Source organism: Tamandua tetradactyla, chromosome 6, assembly GCF_023851605.1.
Source record: "Tamandua tetradactyla isolate mTamTet1 chromosome 6, mTamTet1.pri, whole genome shotgun sequence".
NCBI classification, from domain to species: Eukaryota; Metazoa; Chordata; class Mammalia; order Pilosa; family Myrmecophagidae; genus Tamandua; species Tamandua tetradactyla.
In genome coordinates, this window is record NC_135332.1 from 41,932,860 (window position 1) to 41,955,664 (window position 22,805).

General features: G+C 36.6%; 1 protein-coding gene across 1 annotated transcript in view; it reads left to right on the forward strand.

Moving 5' to 3' along the window:
- The window catches only part of BRIP1 (BRCA1 interacting DNA helicase 1), a 407,553-nt gene that overhangs the window by 368,533 nt on the left and 16,215 nt on the right, over positions 1-22,805 (forward strand).

The window sequence follows — 22,805 nt, forward strand, 5'->3', positions numbered from 1 at the left end:
TAGCTCTAGTAGTTTTGTTGTGGATTTTTCCGGGTTTTTGACGTATAGTATCATATCGTCTGCAAACAGTGATAGTTTTACTTCTTCCTTTCCAATTTTGATGCCTTGTATTTCTTTTTCTTGTCTAATTGCTCTGGCTAGAACCTCCAACACAATGTTGAATAATAGTGGTGATAGTGGACATCCTTGTCTTGTTCCTGATCTTAGGGGGAAAGTTTTCAATTTTTCCCCATTGAGGATGATATTAGCTGTGGGTTTTTCATATATTCCCTCTATCATTTTAAGGAAGTTCCCTTGTATTCCTATCTTTTGAAGTGTTTTCAACAGGAAAGGATGTTGAATCTTGTCAAATGCCTTCTCTGCATCAATTGAGATGATCATGTGATTTTTCTGCTTTGATTTGTTGATATGGTGTATTACATTAATTGATTTTCTGATATTGAACCATCCTTGCATACCTGGGATGAATCCTACTTGGTCATGATGTATAATTCTTTTAATGTGTTGTTGGATACGATTTGCTAGAATTTTATTGAGGATCTTTGCATCTATATTCATGAGAGAGATTGGTCTGTAGTTTTCTTTTTTTGTAATATCTTTGCCTGGTTTTGGTATGAGGGTGATGTTGGCGTCATAGAATGAATTAGGTAGTTTTCCCTCCACTTCGATTTTTTTGAAGAGTTTGAGGAGAATTGGTACTAATTCTTTCTGGAACGTTTGGTAGAATTCACATGTGAAGCCATCCGGTCCTGGACTTTTCTTTTTGGGAAGCTTTTGAATGACTAATTGAATTTCTTTACTTGTGATTGGTTTGTTGAGGTCATCTATGTCTTCTTGAGTCAAAGTTGGTTGTTCATGTCTTTCCAGGAACCCGTCCATTTCATCTATATTGTTGTATTTATTAGCGTAAAGTTGTTCATAGTATCCTGTTATTACCTCCTTTATTTCTGTGAGGTCAGTAGTTATGTCTCCTCTTCCATTTCTGATCTTATTTATTTGCATCCTCTCTCTTCTTCTTTTTGTCAATCTTGATAAGGGCCCATCAATCTTAATTGATTTTCTCATAGAACCAACTTCTGGTCTTATTGATTTTCTCTATTGTTTTCATGTTTTCAATTTCATTTATTTCTGCTCTGATCTTTGTTATTTCTTTCCTTTTGCTTGCTTTGGGATTAGTTTGCTGTTCTTTCTCCAGTTCTTCCAATTGAACAGTTAATTCCTGCATTTTTGCCTTTTCTTCTTTTCTGATATAGGCATTTAGGGCAATAAATTTCCCTCTTAGCACTGCCTTTGCTGCATCCCATAAGTTTTGATATGATGTGTTTTCATTTTCATTTGCCTCGAGGTATTTACTAATTTCTCTTGCAATTTCTTCTTTGACCCACTCGTTGTTTAAGAGTGTGTTGTTGAGCCTCCACATATTTGTGAATTTTCTGGCATTCCGCCTATTATTGATTTCCAACTTCATTCCTTTATGATCCGAGAAAGTGTTCTGTATGATTTCAATCTTTTTAAATTTCTTAAGACTTGCTTTGTGACCCAGCATATGGTCTATCTTTGAGAATGATCCATGAGCACTTGAGAAAAAGGTGTATCCTGCTGTTGTGGGATGTAATGTCCTATAAATGTCTGTTAAGTCTAGCTCCTTTATAGTAATATTCAGATTCTCTATTTCTTTATTGATCCTCTGTCTAGATGTTCTGTCCATTGATGAGAGTGGGGAATTGAAGTCTCCAACTATTATGGTATTTGTGTCTATTTCCTTTTTCAGTGTTTGCAGTGTATTCCTCACGTATTTTGGGGCATTCTGGTTCGGTGCGTAAATATTTATGATTGTTATGTCTTCTTGTTTAATTGTTCCTTTTATTAGTATATAGTGTCCTTCTTTGTCTCTTTTAACTGTTTTACATTTGAAGTCTAACTTGTTGGATATTAGTATAGCCACTCCTGCTATTTTCTGGTTGTTATTTGCATGAAATATCTTTTCCCAACCTTTCACTTTCAACCTATGTTTATCTTTGGGTCTAAGATGTGTTTCCTGTAGACAGCATATAGAAGGATCCTGTTTTTTAATCCATTCTGCCAGTCTATGTCTTTTGATTGGGGAATTCAGTCCATTAACATTTAGTGTTATTATTGTTTGGATAATATTTTCCTCTACCATTTTGCCTTTTGTATTATATATATCATATCTGACTTTCCTTCTTTTTACACTCTTCTCCATACCTCTCTCTTCTGTCTTTTCAGTTCTGACTCTAGTGCTCCCTTTAGTATTTCTTGCAGAGCTGGTCTCTTGGTCACAAATTCTCTCAGTGACTTTTTGTCTGAGAATGTTTTAATTTCTCCCTCATTTTTGAAGGACAATTTTGCTGGATATAGGAGTCTTGGTTGGCAGTTTTTCTCTTTTAGTAATTTAAATATATCATCCCACTGTCTTCTAGCCTCCATGGTTTCTGCTGAGAAATCTACACATAGTCTTATTGGGTTTCCCTTGTATGTGATGGATTGTTTTTCTCTTGCTGCTTTCAAGATCCTCTCTTTCTCTTTGACCTCTGACATTCTAACTAGTAAGTGTCTTGGAGAACGCCTATTTGGGTCTAATCTCTTTGGGGTGCGCTGCACTTCTTAGATCTGTAATTTTAGGTCTTTCATAAGAGTTGGGAAATTTTCAGTGAAAATTTCTTCCATTAGTTTTTCTCCTCCTTTTCTCTTCTCTTCTCCTTCTGGAACACCCACAACACGTATATTTGTGCGGTTCATATTGTCCTTGAGTTCCCTGATACCCTGTTCAAATTTTTCCATTCTCTTCCCGATAGTTTCTGTTTGTTTTTGGAATTCAGATGTTCCATCCTCCAAATCACTAATTCTATCTTCTGTCTCTTTGAATCTATCATTGTAGGTATCCATTGTTTTTTCTATCTTTTCTACTTTGTCCTTCACTTCCATAAGTTCTGTGATTTGTTTTTTCAGTTTTTCTATTTCTTCTTTATGTTCAGCCCATGTCTTCTTCATGTCCTCCCTCAACTTATCGATTTCGTTTTTGAAGAGGTTTTCCATTTCTGTTCGTATATTCAGCATTAGTTGTCTCAGCTCCTGTGTCTCATTTGAACTATTGGTTTGTTCCTTTGACTGGGCCATATTTTCAATTATTTGAGCGTGATCCGTTATCTTCTGTTGGCGTCTGCACATTTAGACAGATTTCCCTGGGTATTGGATCCAAAAGTTTGGAAGATTTTTCTGTGAAATCTCTGGGTTCTGTTTTTCTTATCCTGCCCAGTAGGTGGCGCTCGTGGCACACGTTTGTCTGCGGGTCCCACCAGTAAAAGGTGCTGTGGGACCTTTAACTTTGGAAAACTCTCACCGTCCGGGAGGTTCGCTAGCCGAAGCGGCTTGGAAGGGTTCGAGCCGGCCCGGGGTCCGAATGCGGGGAGGGTTGCTGGCCGCCGCAGCCCAGGAAAGCGCCCGTCTGAATTTCCTAGTCGCCCGGGTGACAAGCGTGGAGGGAGGGCGCCAGCGGCAGCGGCCCGCCCAGGAGAGTGCATGTTCCCGGGGAGTCACGGGTTTGGAAGGGGCCTCCCCCACCCGTCACCGTTCTCCACAGCCTGGGGATTTCCGATCCAATTCTCTCAGTTGGTCCGGGGGGCCACGCGTGGTGTGTGTGCCAGCCGCCACGGTTTCAGGGGACTGCCTCTCCAATTCTCCCAGCTGGCCCAGGAAGGTGGAAGGGAGTGACTCCGGCCGCTTGCCACCCCGCCGGGTGAAGCCCGCGCGCCTCGGAGATCTCACCCGAGCGGCTTCTCTCAGCCAGCCAGCCGTTCCAGGATGGGGTACGCTGTCTTTTTTATCTCTGTTGTGGCTTTGGGCGCTGTTCTGTATCATTTCTACTCCCCTAGTAGCTGTCCTGGAGAAGAAACTAAGTTCCGCGCGTCTTACTAAGCCGCCATCTTCTCCGGAAGTCTCGAAAAGCCATGTTTTAATGAAAATCCCATTTAATAAAGGTAGAATAATCCCTATTCAATACTGTATGTTTGAAACTGTAATCAGATCATCTCCCTGGAGATGTGATTTAATCAAGACTGGTTGTTAAGCTGGATTAGGGGAGGCATGTCTCCACCCATTTGGGTAGATCTTGATAAGTTTCTGGAGTCCTATAAAACAGGAAACATTTTGGAGAAGGAAGGAGATTCTGAGAGAACAGAACACACAGCCATGAGAAGCAAAGTCCACCAGCCAGCGTCCTTTGTAGATGAAGAAGGAAAATGCCTCACAGGGAGCTTCATGAAACAGGAAGCCAGAAGAATGGTGCTGTGTTCGCAATGTGCCCTTCCAGATGAGAGAGGAACCCCGACCGTGTTCACCATATGCCTTTTCAGATAAGAGAGAAACTCTGACTGTGTTCACCATGTGCCTTCTCACTTGAGAAAGAACCCTGAACTTCATTGGCCTTCTTGAACCAAGGTATCTTTCTCTAGATGCCTTCGATTGGACATTTCTCTAGATTTGCTTTAATGGGGACATTTTCTTGGCCTTAGAAGTGTAAACTAGCAATTTATTAAACTTCCCTTTTTAAGTCATTCCATTTCTGGTATATTGCATTCTGGCAGCTAGCAAACTAAAACAGAAGGGTAAATGTCATTAAGATGTCAAGTCTGCCAAAATTGATGTACAGATTCAATGCAATACCTATAAAAATTCCAACAGGCTTCTTGGCAGAATTGGAAAAGCTAATTATAAATTTTATTTGTAAGAGAAAAGGATCTAAAATAGGTACAAACATCCTGAAAAAGAAAAATGAAATGGGAGGTATCGCACATATTTTAAAGCCACAGAAGTCAAAACAGCATGGTATTGGCATAACACCAAGACATTGATCAGTGAAATTGAATTGAAAGTTCAGAAATAGGCCTTAGATCTGTGGTCAGTTGAATTCTGACAAGTCTCCCAAGCCCATTCAACTGGAACAGAACAGTCTTTTCAATAAATGGTTTAGGAAAACTGGATATCCATAACTAAGAGAATTAAAGAGGACCCCTATCTCACACTCTATACAAAAATTAACTCAAAATGGATCAACGACCTAAATATAAGAACCAATACCATAAAACTCCTAGAAGAAAATGTAGGGAGACATCTCCAAGATCCAGTGATGGGATAGTTTCTTAGACTTTATACCCAAAGCACAAGCAATGAAAGAAAAAATGAATAAGTGGGAACACCTTAATACTGAATACTTCAAGTGCTTCAAAGGACTTTGTCAAAATGGTGAAAAAGCAACCAACTCAATGGGAGAAAATATTTGGAAGCCACATATCTGATAAGAGTTTGATATCCTGCCCATGCAAAAAAAAAATAAAAGAGAGAAAGTAGGACTTAAACAATATCATGTTACAATTAAACTTAACACACATATATAGTAACAACTTCAGTCAACAACAGCAAGGTACACATTCTCCTCGTGTGTACTTGGATGATTCTTCAGGGTAAACCATATGTTAGGTCACAAGAAAAAGATCAATACACTAAAAAAGATTAAAGTCATATAATTCATCTTCTACTGCCACAATGGAATGAAGCTAAAACTTAAGAAGAAGAACTGGAAAACTCACAAATATGTAGAAATTAAAAAACACACTCTTAAATAGCTAATGAATCAAAGAAGAACTCAAAAGGAAATATAGAAAATATCTTGATACGAATGAAAATGAAAAGACAAAATACCAAAACTTATGGCGTGCAGCAAAGGCAATACTGACAGGGAAATTTATAGCTGTAAATGCTTACATTTAAGAAGAATATCTGAAATCAGTAACCTCACACCTAGAAGAACTAGAAAAAGAAGAACAAACTAAACCTAAAGTGAGCAGAAGAAAATAAATAGAGATTAGAGTGCAGATAAATGAAATAGAGGATAGAAAAAAACTGGTTCTTTGAAAATATCAATAAAATTGGCATACGTTTTGCTAAGTATCAATGAAAAAAAGAGAAAAGATACAAATACTTAAAATCAAAAATGAAAGTGGTTGCATCACTGTTGACCTTACAGAAATAAAAAGGATCATAAAAGGATACTATGAGCAACTGTATGCCAACAAATTAGGTAACATAGATGAATTGAACAAAATTCCTAGAAACACACAAATTACCAAAACTGACTCAAGAAAAAATAGAAAATCTCAACAGACCAGTAATAAGCAAGGAGATTGAATCAGTATTCGAAAACCTCCCAACAAAGAAATGTCCAGGACCAGATGGCTTCACTGGTGAATTTTACCAACAACTCAAACAAGAATTAATACTAGTACTTCTCATACCCTTCAAAAAAACTGAGGAGGATGGAATAATTCCAAACTCATTCTATGAAGCTAGCATCACCCTAATACCAAAGCCAGATAAAGATACCACAACAAATGAAAATTTTCTTATGAGTATAGATGGAAAAATCCTCAACAAACTACTAGCAAACTGAATCCAAAAGCACATTAAAGAGATTGTACACCATGACCTCGTGCAACCCAGAAATGCAAAGGTAGTTCAACTTAAGAAAATCAGTCAATGGAATATGCCAAATTAGTAGAATGATGGAAGAAAATCACAAGATCATCTCAATAGATGCCAAAAATGCATTAGGCAAAACCCAGCACCCTTTCTTGATAAAAATGCTCAGGAAACTAGTAATATAAGGGAATTCCTCAACATGATAAAGGGCATATATGAAAAACTCACAGTTAAAATCATACACAATGGGGGCAAACTGAAAGCTTTCCCCCATGAATCAGAAAGGAGGCAACAATGGCCCTGTTTACCACTGTTATTCAACATTGCACTGGAAATTCAAGCCATAACAATTAGGAAGAAAAGGAAATAAAAGGTATCCCAATTGGAAATTATCTCTATTCTCAGATGACATGATCTTATTTCAAAAATGCTGAAGAAACCACCATAAAGTTACTAGGGCTAATAAATGACTTCAGTGAAATCACAAGCTACAAAATCAACATGCAAATCAGTGGTGTTTCTATGCAATGGCAATGAACAATCCAAAAAGTAATTCAAGAAAATAATTCCATTTATGATATCATCTAAAAATTAAAATATCTAGTAATAAATTCAACAAAGGATGTAAAAGGCTTGTACCGTGAAAACTGCAAAACATTGCTGAAAGAAGACCTAAATAAATGAAAACACATACAATGTTTATGGATTAGAAAACTTTGTATCATTAAAATGGCAATACTATCCAAAGCAGTTTTCAGATTCCATGCAATCCTGATCAAAATTCCAGCAGCCTTTTTTTTTCTCCAGAAATGGAAAAGCCCATCATTAAATTCATATAGAATAGCAAAGGGGCCCCAGATAGGTGTGTCTTGAAAATGAATAAGAAAGTTGAAGGACTCTTATTTCCTGATTTCAAACTTAATACAAAGCCACAGTAATCAGAACAGAGGTACAAGCATAAGGAAAGATATAGAGACCAAAGGAATAGAATTGAGAGTTCACAAGTAAACCCACACGTATATGGCCAATTGATTTTCCACAAGGATGCCAAGTATACTCAATGGGGAAAGAACAGCCTCTTAAACAAATGGTGCTGGTAAAACTGGATATCTTCATGCAAAAAAATGAAAGTGAATCTTATCTCATGTAGAACTAAAGTGATAAAATTCTTAGGTGAAAAATAGGGAGGGGAAATCTTCAAGACCTTGTTGTTAGGCTATGAATTCTTAGATATGGCACCAAAGTCGTGAGCAAGAAAAAAAATTGGACTTCTAAAAACTGTTGTATATCAACAGACTTTATTTTTTTTTTTAATTTTATCTTCATTTATTTATTTTTTTTATTATTATTTTTTTTTATTAATTAAAAAGAGAATTAACAAAACAATTAGAAATCATTCCAATCTACCTGTACAATCAGTAATTCTTAATAACATCACATAGTTGCATATTCATCATTTCTTAGTACATTTGCATCGATTTAGAAAAAGAAATAGAAAGACAACAGAATAAGAATTAAAACAATAATAGAAAGAAAAAGAAAAAAAAAAACAAAAAACCTATACCTCACATGCAGCTTCATTCAGTGTTTTAACATAATTGCATTACAATTGGGTAGTATTGTGCTGTCCATTTCTGAGTTTTTATATCCAGTCCCGTTGTACACTCTGTATCCCTTCAGCTCCAATTATCCCTTCTCTCTTTTTTTTTTAATTAACGGAAAAAAAGAAATTAACCCAACATTTAGAGATCATACCATTCTACATATGCAATCATTAATTCTTAACATCATCACATAGATGCATGATCATCATTTCTTAGTACATATGCATTGGTTTAGAAGAACTAGCAACATAACCGAAAAAGATATAGAATGTTAATATAGAGAAAAAAATAAAAGTAACAATAGTAAAATCAAAACAAAACAAAACAAAACAAAACAAAAATCTATAGCTCAGATGCAGCTTCATTCAGTGTTTTAACATGATTAGTTTACAATTAGGTATTATTGTGCTGTCCATTTCTGAGTTTTTGTATCTAGTCCTGTTACACCGTCTGTATCCCTTCAACTCCAATTGGTCATTATCTTACCCTGTTTCTACCTCCTGCTGGACTCTGTTATCAAGGACATATTCCAAATTTATTCTCGAATGTCTGTTCACATCAGTGGGACCATACAGTATTTGTCCTTTAGTTTTTGGCTAGACTCACTCAGCATAATGTTCTCTAGGTCCATCCATGTTATTACATGCTTCATAAGTTTATCCTGTCTTAAAGCTGCATAGTATTCCGTCGTATGTATATACCACAGTTTGTTTAGCCACTCTTCTGTTGATGGAGATTTCGGCTGTTTCCATCTCTTTGCAATTGTAAATAACGCTGCTATAAACACTGGTGTGCAAATGTCCGTTTGTGTCTTTGCCCTTAAGTCCTTTGAGTAGATTCCCAGCAATGGTATTGCTGGGTCGTATGGCAATTCTATATTCAGCTTTTTGTGGAACCGCCAAACTGCCTTCCACAGTGGTTGTGCACCATTTGACATTCCCACCAACAGTGGATAAGTGTGCCTCTTTCTCCGCATCCTCTCCAGCACTTGTCATTTTCTGTTTTGTTGATAATGGCCATTCTGGTGGGTGTGAGATGATATCTCATTGTGGTTTTGATTTGCATTTCTCTAATGGCCAGGGACATTGAGCATCTCTTCATGTGCCTTTTGGCCATTTGTATTTCCTCTTCTGATAGGTGTCTGTTCAAGTCTTTTTCCCATTTTGTAATTGGGTTGGCTGTCTTGTTGTTCAGTTGGACAATCTCTTTATAAATTCTGGATACTAGACCTTTATCTGATATATCATTTCCAAATATTGTCTCCCATTGTGAAGGCTGTCTTTCTACTTTCTTGATGAAGTTCTTTGATGCACAAAAGTGTTTAATTTTGAGGAGCTCCCATTTATTTATTTCCTTCTTCAGTGCTCTTGCTTTAGGTTTAAGGTCCATAAAACCGCCTCCAGTTGTAAGATCCATAAGATATCTCCCAACATTTTCCTCTAACTGTTTTATGGTCTTAGACCTAATGTTTAGATCTTTGATCCATTTTGAGTTAACTTTTGTATAGGGTGTGAGAGAAGGGTCTTCTTTCATTCTTTTGCATATGGATATCCAGTTCTCTAGGCACCATTTATTGAAGAGACTGCTCTGTCCCAGGTGAGTTGGCTTGACTGCCTTATCAAAGATCAAATGTCCATAGATGAGAGGGTCTATATCTGAGCACTCTATTCGATTCCATTGGTCGATATATCTATCTTTATGCCAATACCATGCTGTTTTGACCACTGTGGCTTTATAATATGCCTTAAAGTCAGGCAGCGCGAGACCTCCAGCTTTGTTTTTTTTCCTCAAGATGTTTTTAGCAATTCGGGGCACCCTGCCCTTCCAGATCAATTTGCTTATTGGTTTTTCTATTTCTGAAAAATAAGTTGTTGGGATTTTGATTGGTATTGCATTGAATCTGTAAATCAATTTAGGTAGGATTGACATCTTAACTATATTTAGTCTTCCAATCCATGAACACGGTATGCCCTTCCATCTATTTAGGTCTTCTGTGATTTCTTTTAGCAGTTTTTTGTAGTTTTCTTTATATAGGTTTTTTGTCTCTTTAGTTAAATTTATTCCTAAGTATTTTATTCTTTTAGTTGCAATTGTAAATGGGATTCGTTTCTTGATTTCCCCCTCAGCTTGTTCATTACTAGTGTATAGAAATGCTACAGATTTTTGAATGTTGATCTTGTAACCTGCTACTTTGCTGTACTCATTTATTAGCTCTAGTAGTTTTGTTGTGGATTTTTCCGGGTTTTCGACGTATAGTATCATATCGTCTGCAAACAGTGATAGTTTTACTTCTTCCTTTCCAATTTTGATGCCTTGTATTTCTTTTTCTTGTCTAATTGCTCTGGCTAGAACCTCCAACACAATGTTGAATAATAGTGGTGATAGTGGACATCCTTGTCTTGTTCCTGATCTTAGGGGGAAAGTTTTCAATTTTTCCCCATTGAGGATGATATTAGCTGTGGGTTTTTCATATATTCCCTCTATCATTTTAAGGAAGTCCCCTTGTATTCCTATCTTTTGAAGTGTTTTCAACAGGAAAGGATGTTGAATCTTGTCGAATGCCTTCTCTGCATCAATTGAGATGATCATGTGATTTTTCTGCTTTGATTTGTTGATATGGTGTATTACATTAATTGATTTTCTTATGTTGAACCATCCTTGCATACCTGGGATGAATCCTACTTGGTCATGATGTATAATTCTTTTAATGTGTTGTTGGATACGATTTGCTAGAATTTTATTGAGGATTTTTGCATCTGTATTCATGAGAGAGATTGGTCTGTAGTTTTCTTTTTTTGTAATATCTTTGCCTGGTTTTGGTATGAGGGTGATGTTGGCTTCATAGAATGAATTAGGCAGTTTTCCTTCCACTTCGATTTTTTTGAAGAGTTTGAGGAGAATTGGTACTAATTCTTTCTGGAACGTTTGGTAGAATTCACATGTGAAGCCATCTGGTCCTGGACTTTTCTTTTTAGGAAGCTTTTGAATGACTAATTCAATTTCTTTACTTGTGATTGGTTTGTTGAGGTCATCTATGTCTTCTTGAGTCAAAGTTGGTTGTTCATGTCTTTCCAGGAACCCGTCCATTTCCTCTAAATTGTTGTATTTATTAGCGTAAAGTTGTTCATAGTATCCTGTTATTACCTCCTTTATTTCTGTGAGGTCAGTAGTTATGTCTCCTCTTCCATTTTTGATTTTATTTATTTGCATCCTCTCTCTTCTTCTTTTTGTCAATCTTGATAGGGGCCCATCAATCTTACTGATTTTCTCATAGAACCAACTTCTGGTCTTATTGATTTTCTCTACTGTTTTCATATTTTCAATTTCATTTATTTCTGCTCTGATCTTTGTTATTTCTTTCCTTTTGCTTGCTTTGGGATTAGTTTGCTGTTCTTTCTCCAGTTCTTCCAATTGAACAGTTAATTCCTGCATTTTTGCCTTTTCTTCTTTTCTGATATAGGCATTTAGGGCAATAAATTTCCCTCTTAGCACTGCCTTTGCTGCATCCCATAAGTTTTGATATGATGTGTTTTCATTTTCATTTGCCTCGAGGTATTTACTAATTTCTCTTGCAATTTCTTCTTTGACCCACTCGTTGTTTAAGAGTGTGTTGTTGAGCCTCCAGGTATTTGTGAATTTTCTGGCATTCCGCCTATTATTGATTTCCAACTTCATTCCTTTATGATCCGAGAAAGTGTTGTGTATGATTTCAATCTTTTTAAATTTGTTAAGACTTGCTTTGTGACCCAGCATATGGTCTATCCTTGAGAATGATCCATGAGCACTTGAGAAAAAGGTGTATCCTGCTGTTGTGGGATGTAATGTCCTATAAATGTCTGTTAAGTCTAGCTCCTTTATAGTAATATTCAGATTCTCTATTTCTTTATTGATCCTCTGTCTAGATGTTCTGTCCATTGATGAGAGTGGGGAATTGAAGTCTCCAACTATTATGGTATTTGTGTCTATTTCCCTTTTCAGTGTTTGCAGTGTATTCCTCACGTATTTTGGGGCATTCTGGTTCGGTGCGTAAATATTTATGATTGTTATGTCTTCTTGTTTAATTGTTCCTTTTATTAGTATATAGTGTCCTTCTTTGTCTCTTTTAACTGTTTTACATTTGAAGTCTAACTTGTTGGATATTAGTATAGCCCCTCCTGCTATTTTCTGGTTGTTATTTGCATGAAATATCTTTTCCCAACCTTTCACTTTCAACCTATGTTTATCTTTGGGTCTAAGATGAGTTTCCTGTAGACAGCATATAGAAGGATCCTGTTTTTTAATCCATTCTGCCAATCTATGTCTTTTGATTGGGGAATTCAGTCCATTAACATTTAGTGTTATTACTGTTTGGATAATATTTTCCTCTGCCATTTTGCCTTTTGTATTATATATATCATATCTGACTTTCCTTCTTTCTACACTCTTCTCCATACCTCTCTCTTCTGTCTTTTCGGTTCTGACTCTAGTGCTCCCTTTAGTATTTCTTGCAGAGCTGGTCTCTTGGTCACAAATTCTCTCAGTGACTTTTTGTCTGAGAATGTTTTAATTTCTCCCTCATTTTTGAAGGACAATTTTGCTGGATATAGGAGTCTTGGTTGGCAGTTTTTCTCTTTTAGTAATTTAAATATATCATCCCACTGTCTTCTAGCCTCCATGGTTTCTGCTGAGAAATCTACACATAGTCTTATTGGGTTTCCCTTGTATGTGATGGATTGTTTTTCTCTTGCTGCTTTCAAGATCCTCTCTTTCTCTTTGACCTCTGACATTCTAACTAGTAAGTGTCTTGGAGAACGCCTATTTGGGTCTAATCTCTTTGGGGTGCGCTGGACTTCTTGGATCTGTACTTTTGGGTCTTTCATAAGAGTTGGGAAATTTTCAGTGAAAATTTCTTCCATTAGTTTTTCTCCTCCTTTTCCCTTCTCTTCTCCTTCTGGGACACCCACAACACGTATATTTGTGTGATTCATATTGTCCTTGAGTTCCCTGATACCCTGTTCAAATTTTTCCATTCTTTTCCCAATAGTTTCTGTTTCTTTTTGGAATTCAGATGTTCCATCCTCCAAATCACTAATTCTATCTTCTGTCTCTTTGAATCTATCATTGTAGGTATCCATTGTTTTTTCTATCTTTTCTACTTTGTCCTTCACTTCCATAAGTTCTGTGATTTGTTTCTTCAGTTTTTCTATTTCTTCTTTATGTTCAGCCCATGTCTTCTTCATGTCCTCCCTCAATTTATCGATTTCGTTTTTGAAGAGGTTTTCCATTTCTGTTCGTATATTTAGCATTAGTTGTCTCAGCTCCTGTATCTCATTTGAACTATTGGTTTGTTCCTTTGACTGGGCCATATTTTCAATTATTTGAGCGTGATCCGTTATCTTCTGTTGGCGTCTGCGCATTTAGACAGATTTCCCTGGGTATTGGATCCAAAAGTTTGGAAGATTTTTCTGTGAAATCTCTGGGTTCTGTTTTTCTTATCCTGCCCAGTAGGTGGCGCTCGTGGCACACGTTTTTCTGCGGGTCCCACCAGTAAAAGGTGCTGTGGGACCTTAAACTTTGGAAAACTCTTGCCGTCCGGGGGGTTCGCTAGCCGAAACGGCTTGAGCCGGCCCGGGGTCCGAACGCAGGGAGGGTTGCTGGTCGCCGCAGCCCGGGAAAGAGCCTGTCCGAATTTCCTAGTCGGCCCTGGGCGACAAGCGTGGCAGGAGGGCGCCAGCGGCAGCGGCCCGCCCGGGAGAGTTCTCGTTCCCCGGGAGCACGGGTTTGGAAGGGGCCTCCCCCACCTGTCACCATTCTCCACGGCCTGGGGATTTCCGATCCAATTCTCTCAGTTGGTCCGGGGGGCTGTGCGTGGTGTGGGCGCCAGCCGCTTTGGTTTCAGGGGACCGCCTCTCCAATTCTCCCAGCCGGCCCGGGAAGGGGGAAGGGAGTAACTCCGGCCGCTTGCCGCCCCACCCAGTGAGGCCCGCGCGCCTCAGTGGTCTCACCCGAGCTGCTTCTCTCAGCCAGCCAGCCGTTCCAGGATGGGGTACGCTGTCTTTTTTTATCTCTGCTGTGGCTTTGGGCGCTTTCTGTATCGTTTCTACTCCCCTAGTAGCTGTCCTGGGGAAGAAACTAAGATCCGTGCGTCTTACTAAGCCGCCATCTTCCAGGAAGTCCCCAGACTTTATTTAAAAAATGAAAAGACAATCTCCACTAATGAGAGAAAATATTTATAAATCATATATAATATTTAAAATATATATATATCTGCTACAACTCAACAGCAAAAAAAGGCAAACAGCCTAATTTTAAAAGTCAAAACAGGACTTGAATAGATATTTCTCCAAAGAAAATATACAAATGGCCAATCAACATCATTGGCCTAAGTTATACATCTTTTTTTTTTTTTTTTTTTTTTTAAAGGAAAGACAGAGAGAAGGAAGGAAGGAAGGATAGAAGGAAGGAAGAGAGGAAGAAAGGGAAACATCTTTTAAACATTTTCTTGTTTTATTGTATTTTGTTTCTCCGTTTTCGTTACATGGGCTGGGGCCGGGAATCGAACCGAGGTCCTCCGGCATAGCAGGCAAGCACTTTGCCCGCTGAGCCACCGCGGCCCGCCCTAAGTTATACATCTTAAAAGTACAATGGGATACCACTTCTCACCCCATTAGGTTGGCTGTTATTTTAAAAATAATAATAATAATAATAATAAGTATTGGGGAGGATTTGGAGAGTTAGGAACTCTTATACGGGGCTGGTGGTAGGATTTAAAATGGTGTATCGGTGTGAAAAAGTTTGGCAGTCCCTTAGAAAGTTTAATATAGAGTTATTATATCACCCAGCAATTCCAATTCTAGGTAATGCCCCCAAAGGATTGAAAGAAAGGTCTCAAACAGATATCAGTGTTCGTAGTAACATTACTTGCAATAGCCAAAAACATGGAAGCATCCCAAGTGTCCATCAGCAAATGACTGGATAAACACAATATGGTAGAATATTGTTCTACCAGTATAATATGATTCAGCAATAAAAAGGAATGAAGTTATGATACATGCTACATGGCTGAAACTTGAAAAAATTATTTTGAACGAAATTAGCCAAACATAAAAGACCAAATATTGTATGATTTCACATATATGAAATTCCTAGGAAAATAAAATCCATAGTGACTGACAGTATGTAACAGTTTATGAGGGGCCGGAAAAGAGGGAATGGGAAATATTGCTTAATGGGTGTAGAATTTCTGTCAGGAATTATAAAAGTTTTGGTAGTGGGTGGTGGTGATGGTAGGTGAACATTAACATTATGAATGTAGTTAATATCACTGAATTGTACACATGAAAATGGTAAAAATTCAAAGTATTGCTGTGTATATCTGTCACATCAATAAAAATTTTAAACACCCCTCCCCCAGTTGAAGGTCATGGCCTCTGTGAATACTTTTTTATTCCTTTATAATTAGAGTTATTTACTTTTTAGTAAGCCCATAGCATGTATTCTACCACTGAACCACCCATGCACCCTAATCCCATAGTTTTTTGCACATTATTTTTATTTTAACATGCCTCATATTTTAATAGTCTGTTTATATCTCTTTCCCCCTTCCTAAATATGTTTTACTTCTTGCATTTTCAGCAAGCAAAGTGCTGGGACATAGGTGCTTCAATAAATGCCTGTCAGATTAGCAAAAAAATGCCAAGTTCATTGCTTTTCTTACTTTACCACATTGCCCAGAGAGCTTCTAGAGCTTCAAAAGCCACTTTTTTTAGAATTTGATAAGAAGTATGTAAGTGTATATTGATAGCTAATGCTGTACTTATTAATAACATTTTCAAAATGTTTAGAGCCAAATATAATTTCACTGATTATCAGGGACACAATATCAACATTTGGCAACTTATTATTAAAGAACATATTTTAAAAATCAAACAGATTTTTACATCATTTGTTAAAACTCATATGTACTGAATGACAAAAAAGATGCTATACTCTAAGTTTACTCTTCTATTAAGGCCTACATCTCAAAAGTCTAAAGTATGCAAAAAAAAAAAAAAAGAGTTCTAAAAATTTTTACCTTTTTTTTTTAAGCTCCCATGGGACTGTTAAGATTATCTGAAGTAATATAAGCCTAGGTAATATAATAACCTTTGGGAACATACCAGATGGTTTTATGACCAGGTTTCAGCTTTACTATGAATTTTCTAACTAGTCTGCTTTACTAAAAATATAATCTTTGTCTCGAGGGGGCATAATTCATTTGAGCTAGTCAGTCTGAAAACAATGGAAAAAAAGAAAAGGTGAAACTTTTTCTCTGAACTGTTTTTGTTAACTTAAATGCCTTTCTTCCATAGGACACTTTAAATATAAACCGAAGTGCAATGAAAATAGAGTGGCACCATGACTTTCCATTGCTTTTCAACAGTATTCTATAACGTTGGCAACATTCATCTTCTTCCTATCCTATCCAGTTTTATGGTCTGATATCTTGGAACTTATAGATTACTTTAAATTTATATTTTAAAATATGTCATATAAAATTTAGATTTCTAAAATCTCTGTGGAAAAATGAGAAACATTTGTTGATATCCACCCCTAAATACCAGTATAATAAAAAAAAATGTCGAACGTACAAAGTAAAAAACATGGTAGAAGGGAAAATAGCAGACGAGATGTCAATAAATTTTTGAAAGCCAGAAACCAGATGAATGATTGAATGACTTAGCAGGCAAGAGAAAGCTGAAATTTAAATTATAGTGGTGAAAGCCACAAGAACTTCATATCCATGCCTAGAAAATCTTAGGACTTGAGGGTTGTCTAAAACTGTCAGAGTAGGTAGGGTTAAAAACTAGAAGATTATTTATAAGTTAGTATAAGAAGCAGTTAAACATTCCTTCCCGTAACAAGAGGGCTCAAATGAATTATGCCCCCTTGAGACAAAGGTTTAGTCTCTGGAGAATCTGAATCAGAGAGGCTCTGTGTTCTTCAACACCAGGCACAACAGAAGATGTGTTAAAGATGAGGGTAGGGGATAAAACAAGTCTGCATACTAAATGTGAAAACTTCATTCCCCATTTATTTTCAACTCTGAGTAAGCTAACAATCAGTCTTATATCTCCAAGACAGGAAAGTCTAGTATTCCCCTAGTGAAAATGACCATCCCAAGAAAAAGGTCTTCATATAGCAACGCAGTGGCCTTGTTCTTCCTAGAGTACTTTACAGTGAAGCCTACCAATCTGTAAGCACTCCCACCCCCACAACCATACAAACAAAGCTGCCAATCAGTGTTTTGATATTGTACTTTTAAGCCCAAAGACTCTTCAACAGATAGTTGATGAAAGCCTCTAATATGAAAGAGAAGACAACAATAACAAAACAATACAACAAGACGAAAAAACAGGGATGAAAAACTCAAAAGAAAAAGATTATCAAATTTTTCCGTAAAAGGCTAGATGGTATATATTTGAAACTTAGCAGGTACATACAGTCTACTGTATATTCTTTGTTCTTTCTTTAACCCTTAAAAAATGTAAATACTATTCCTACCTTATGGCTGTTGCCTACAGGAAACAAGGAAGGAAAATAAGAAAAAGCTCTTGGAGATTAACATGGTAGTAACAAATTTAAATGCAGAATAGGGCTTGGAAAATAAAATTGAAATTTTCCAGATTTAAAAAACAAAGATAGAAAATAGGAAAGAACTAAGACTATTTGAGGATTAATATGTGAGCACCAATTTCTGATTAATAGAAGATCCATAAGAGAACAGATAAAATAGAGGAAAGAAACATATCAAAGAAATAATTCAAGAAAAAAAAATCTTGAAATTGAAGGAAATGTTTCCCTTCCTGAAAGGGCCTACCCAAGTGCAGATAAGGAGGGAAAAGCTAAAAAGCATCTCATGCAGTTTCAGAGTACCTGGGATTAAAAGAAAAAAGGGTCTTAAAATCTTCCAGAGAGTGTGCATGGGTAGTTCAGGGGTAGAATGCTTGCCTTCCATGCGGGAGACCCAGGTTCGATTCCCAGACCATGCACCACCACCCCCAAAAAAAAAATCTTCCAGAGAGAAAAAACAGGTCTCATACAAAAGACAGGAAAATCAGAAGAGCATGAAGCTGAACACTGGAAGCTAGAAAATCCTTGAGAATTGCTTTAAATTGAGGGTGGGGGGTAAACTGGGATTCTAGCCTGCAACCTGAGTTCAGTACAAGCCAAATGATCAAATAATTGTAACATAGATTAAAGCTTCCATAGGCAAGGCCTTAAACATTTGCTTGAAATGCATACTTTCTCGGGATGCTACTAGAAGATGTGCTCCATCACAAAGGAAATCCAGAAAGAGGAATATCAAGGATGGAGGAAACGGGTTCCAATCCAGAAGAGACATGTGCCAGTTTGATTCTATTATTATGTACCTCAGAAAAGCCATGTTTTAATCCTGATCCACTCTTGTGGGGCCAGACCTATTATTTAGGGTGGGAAACTGATGTGTTTCAAGGGAGATGTAACACACCCAGCTGTGGGTGTGATCTTTTGGTTAGATTACTTCCTTGGAGATGTGACACATCCAGTTGTGGGTATGGCCTTCTGATTAGATGGATATGTGACCCTACCCATTCAAGGTGGGTCTGGAATAGTCTACTAGAGTCCTTTAAAAGGGAAAAAACATTTTGGAGAAACTCAGATGCAGAGACTTGGAAAACAGTTGCTTCAGAGTTGACGGACATACAGATGTTGGGAGATGATTGAGTGCCAACAGAAAGAGGAGATGCCTAGGCATAGGCAAAGCCCAGCAGATGTTGCCATGTGCCTTCCCATGGGACACTAAGCAAGCCAGTACCCAGAGTTGTGTCTCAGAGGAGCCAAGTGAAGGCCCACAGATGCTTAGAATGGAAACCACCAGTATCAGAAGCTGGAAGCAATGGATTCAGAAACAAGGACCTGCAGACACCAGCCATGTACCTTCCCATATGACAGACATTGGCCTTTCTTGAGTCAAGGTATCCTTCCCTGGAAGCCTTAGTTTGGACATTGTTTATGACCTTAGAACTGTAAACTTGTAACTTAATAAATTCCCTTTTTAATAGCCATTCCATTTCTGGTATATTGTATTCCAGCAGCTTTAGCAAACCAAAACAAGAGGCAAAAGAAAGTCCCAAAATGTTCATGAAGGGAAGCTCTCAGATGAAAGGTGCTTGACAGGCCCAGAGGGTAGTTAGTTCACACTGGTTCCAGAGAATGGAAGGATTGACTATATTGAGAAATTTTATAGCTTTTTATAACATTTGGAGATGATTAACGTTAGAAAACGCAGAAGACAAAAACCTTGTACAAGAAAGGAAATGTAATCATAGTATACTGTGTGACTCAGATATAATGGCATTCCACTGAATATTGATTTACATAAGAATTATGGTATAACAGTATTAGAATTATGGAGATGGTGTTAAAGAATCAGTGGTGTAAGAGAAATAAACATCTTCCACAGAACGGAGTCAGTACATAATTTCTGCAGCTGGAAAAAGTAGTAATATAAATATATTGAGGTAAATAACCAGAAGAATTATCTAAAATATATGAAAATAATTGCTTCTTAGGAATGGGAATTAAAGATGGGGGTGGGTAGGTGAGGGAGTTCTGTTTTTTCATTACAAGTATTTTAATACTACTTTACTTTAAACTATGCTTTACTTTGATAAAAATTAAAATTAAAAAGTAAAATTATTTTTTTGATGTTCTAATGGTTTCAGTTCCAGAGAAAATGGAGTAAGCACACTCTATATTGTCCTTCTACTGATTAAAGCTATAAAACCTAGACAACATACATAAAGCAGCTACATGAAGACTGTGAAAAGCAAACAGTAGCATGTAGATTGGTGAAAAAGACCAGAATTCAAAATACTACCAAAGTGGCCAGAGTAGTTATATATCAGACAAAGAATTCAGAGCAAAGAAAATCACTAGGGATAAAAAGGTACATTACATAATGATAGAAGGGTAAGTTCACTGAGAAGACATAAAAATCCTAAATTTGTATGCACTTAAAAAGCAGAACGTCAAAATACATGAAGTAAAAATTGACAGATCTGAAAGGAGAAATAAACAAATCCACAATTATAGTTGAAAACTTCAATATTCCTGTCTCAGTAATAGATAGAACTAGTATATTAATAACCAATAAAGATATAGAAGACTCAAATAGTCACAACTAAATGAATTGATTTAACAGTATCAATCATTCCACCTAACAGCACACATTCTTTCAAGTTCCATGGACTATTCACTGAAATAAACCATATCCTGGGTTATAACACAAACTTTGAAGTTTAAAAAAAATTGAAATCATACTAAGTATGTTTTCTGATCATAATGGGATTAAACACTTAAATTAGAAATCACTAAGAGAAAAATCTCTAAATAATCCATTAGCTGACCAGGAAATCTCAAGGAAAATTTGAAAATATTTTGTACTGAATGAAAATGAAAATAAAACATATCAAAATTTGTGGGCTGCAGCTAAAGCAGGGCTCACAGGAAAATTTATATCATTAAATGCTTATATTGGAAAAGAAGAAAGATCTCAAATCAACAGTGTAAGCTACCTTAAGAAGTTAGAAAAAAGAGCAAAGTAAATCCAACGTCAATTAAAACAAGAAAAAGTAAATAAAACAAAGAGCATAAATCAGTGAAATTTAAAACAGACAATAGAGGAAATCAATGAACCTTAAAGCAGGTTCTCTGAAAAGATTAATAAAATGGATAAGCCTCTAGCAGAATTTAAAAAGAGAAAATGCAGATTACCTTAAGAATAAAAGGGATCATGTTACTACAAACCCTACTGGTATTAAAAGGATAATATGGAAATACTGCAAACCATTCTACATACATTAATCTGAGAACTTAGATGAAATGGATCAATTTCTCAAAACTCGCCCAAGATGAAATATATAGCCTGAATACCCATATATCTTTAAATAAATTGAATCCATAGTAACAACATTCCAAAAAAGGAATATTCTGGCCCAGATGGTTTCAGTGGCAAATATTACCAAACATATGAAGAAGAAATAACACCAATTTTACATAATCTCTTCCAGAAAATCAAAGAAGATGAACTCCATTGCAACTTATTTTATGAAGTAGCATTATCTTGATACCAAAACCAGACAAAGACTGAAGGAAGGAAGAGAAGGAGGAGGGAGAAAAGAGAAAAAAAGAAAGAGACAATTATCTTTCATGAACATATGTGATAATACCCTTACAAAAGATTAGCAAACTGGCTGCAGTCAATGCAAATGGTGGAATAAAGACCTCTGAAAAGGCTCTTCTCCAAAACAATGAAAAAATAAGCAGATTTTGTGAAAATCAACTTTTTTGAACTCTAGAATTTAACCAATGGTTTATAGAATTCTGGGAGGCAATTATTCAAGAAAATTGGCTGAATCTTAGTAAGAACAGTGAGCTGTGCAATATTTTAACTTGCCCTATTCCCATATCCCTCTCTCCAGGTTTGAGGTAGCCTGTAATCACAGTTAACACTAGAAGTCTGGCAGTATCTTGGAAACCCCACTTGCAAAATTGTCTTTATTTGACCTGACTCAGAGCTCACCTAGGCAGTTGTTTAACTTTATGACTGTCTGAGACAAAGGATGAAGATGAGGCTAAAAAAAAAAAAAAAAAAAACAGGCTAATCAAAAAGCTTAAAAGGAAAATGTGGGAAACAGTGTCCATCTGGGGCTTTGAAAAAGCTTTGACATATTCATCATAATCCAGTAGGCCACGTACATGTGTAGGACTGTGCACGTGACCAGGGATATACATGTTCAGAGAATACCTGAGAAAGCCCCAAGGTCTCACCCATGGCTGAACTTGAGGCTCTGTACAAGCAGGAAGTGATAACTAAGGCTGAGTTGTTATCCGCCTGGCTAAGAATTAAAGTCATGTCCCAACACACACACACAGCCTTCAAAAAAGAAGAGGCAACTTAGTGGTTCTAAACATTTAAAGATATCCCTTTCCATTCATTAGGTTACTTGGTTCAAGTTAACCAAGCACAGTCTTCAGTGACTGCACACAGCAAAGAATATAGACTTTACAGAATTATTTTAGAAAAGTCATTAAACAAATAACAAACAGAAACAACAGAAAACCTTGAGGGAGAAGAATCTGATTTACAGAGCTCCCATATTATATTATTTTAAATAACAAATAACAAAAATTATGATACCTGCAGATATAGAAGAAAGTATGGACTATACATATGTGGGGAAAAAAAACAATCACTAGAAACTATTCCTGAGGAAGTTCAGAAATTGGACCTATTACACAAAGACTTTATATTAGCCATTTTAAACATGTTCAAAGAGCTAAGGAAACCATGTATAACACAATGGTGAAAAGTATGAGAACAATACCTCACAGAATAAAGAATATCAATAAAGAAGTAGAATATACACAAGTAAACCAATAGAAGTTCTGGAGTTGGTATGTATAATAACTGAAATGAAAAACTTTTTAGAGGGTCTCAATAGCAGATTTGAGGATGCAGAAGAATCAATTTATTTAAAGGCAGTTCAACTGAGATTATCCCTTCTGAGGAATAGAAAGTAGAATGAAGAAAAATAAATAAAAAATATAAAACAGAAAAATAGTCTCAAAGACCTGTGGTATACTATCAAGCATACAAATAATAGGACTCTCAGAAGGAAAACAGAGAGAAAAAGTCAGAGA